Genomic DNA, 1,448 nt, shown 5'->3' with positions numbered 1-1,448 from the left:
CGGAGCGCCGCCAGGGGCCGCTAGGGGAGCGGGGGCGGGGGTTGAGGCGGCGCGGCCGGGGAGGCCGGGGCCGCCCCCTCCTGTCTGTGCCAGTGCGCGCTCCGTGTCGGCAGTGCGAGGTCGAGCAGGATCCGCCGTGAGTCTTTGCGCGGCTCAGGAAGCACAAGAGCAGGGTTGCGCCATCCCCCGAGACTCCTCGCCCCCCCCGCCCCGGGGCGGACCCACCCAGCTGGTATGGCCTCGCCAGCGTTTCCTCGCATGTGTGTGTGTTTAGGAGCGCGTCTGTGTCTGTGCGTGTCTGTGTGTGAGAGGGAGTGAGTGTTCGTCTGAAGTAGACCTAGCTGTCGTAGATTGGAAGTGACGGTAGAGCTACAGCTGTAGTGTAGTCTTTCGGTTGACGTCTTCTCGTTCTGTGCCGTTCGCAGAGGGATGCCTTTCGGTAGTACCTGTTCCCGATTCTGTGCCCCCTGTGGAATGCCGTTGAGAGGAGTACGCGCCGTGCCAACAACCTGCTGATGGCTTGTGGTGTCCACATTGAGCCGCAGGTGTTCGGCCCGCATCACATCACGCACCTCCTCTTACCACGGGCGTGATGGCGACGGTTTTGATCCTTCGTTTGCGAACATATCGTTGACGGCTCGGGGGTGAATCACGAACGCCTTGCTGTTACAACTTCCAACAAGTGCGAGACACCCTCACCACACTTGGTGTAACAGCGTTACCCTATGGTGATGGAAATAAAATTCCCGCCAATCATTTAGCTAGGGTTTGTGTTTGTACTGTAGAGAGTCGCGTTAGAAGTAGCCGAGGAAGTGGTCGCGTCTCCTCCCTCGAGCCCCACCCTGCACGCTGTTACTTGAGCTCCACCGCGCACCTCTGAGCAACCGCACACCCGCAGCACGAAGTCTCAGGTCTAGCCCTTCGCGCAGGTGTTCTTTGTCGTCCTTGCTGATGTGATGTTCGTTAGCGCTCTGAACTCGGCGATACTTTGAGAATGGCGGTCTTCGGAAAGGTTGGAATCCCCTGGTCGTCGAGCGAAAAGTTGCGGCCGCTGCGCATCGTACGATGTTGCATTGATTAAGAAAACAACAACAACCAACTTGACCTACGATCTCCGATCTCCCAACAGGTTTCCTTGACTTTCTTCGGTCCCGATGACGGCGGCGCCGTGGTTCCCCGAGATCGATCCGGGTCCGAAACGTCGCGTAAACCTGTCGGCTGTCGGGACAGCTCTATCGCTCCTCACACAGAACGACGGGGAGAGCGGGAGGGAGGGGGAGGGGGTGAGCGCCAACCACGACGCCGACAACCGACAACGTCGCGCAGCCGAGAGAGATTTGAGGCGCAGCTCGCGTCATGGAGGATAACCGTCGGGTGGATCACTGCTGTGTTGGTCCCCCCCCCCTTCCCCCTGCCTCGCGCTGCATAATGCATGCAGTCAGCGCTGA

General features: G+C 59.9%; 1 protein-coding gene across 1 annotated transcript in view; it reads left to right on the top strand.

The window, feature by feature from the left end:
* Positions 1-90: 90 nt before the first annotated feature.
* The window catches only part of LOC113207404 (oxysterol-binding protein-related protein 1), a 38,538-nt gene continuing 37,180 nt past the window's right edge, over positions 91-1,448 (top strand). The window contains exon 1 of the mRNA XM_052273423.1: positions 91-232. The gene's annotated coding sequence lies outside the window, so the exon portion shown is untranslated. The remainder of the gene's footprint in view (positions 233-1,448) is intronic.

This window comes from Frankliniella occidentalis, unplaced genomic scaffold, assembly GCF_000697945.3.
Source record: "Frankliniella occidentalis isolate FOCC.00 unplaced genomic scaffold, Focc_3.1 Scaffold270, whole genome shotgun sequence".
NCBI classification, from domain to species: domain Eukaryota; kingdom Metazoa; phylum Arthropoda; class Insecta; order Thysanoptera; family Thripidae; genus Frankliniella; species Frankliniella occidentalis.
This window is presented reverse-complemented; position numbering and strand designations above follow the sequence as displayed.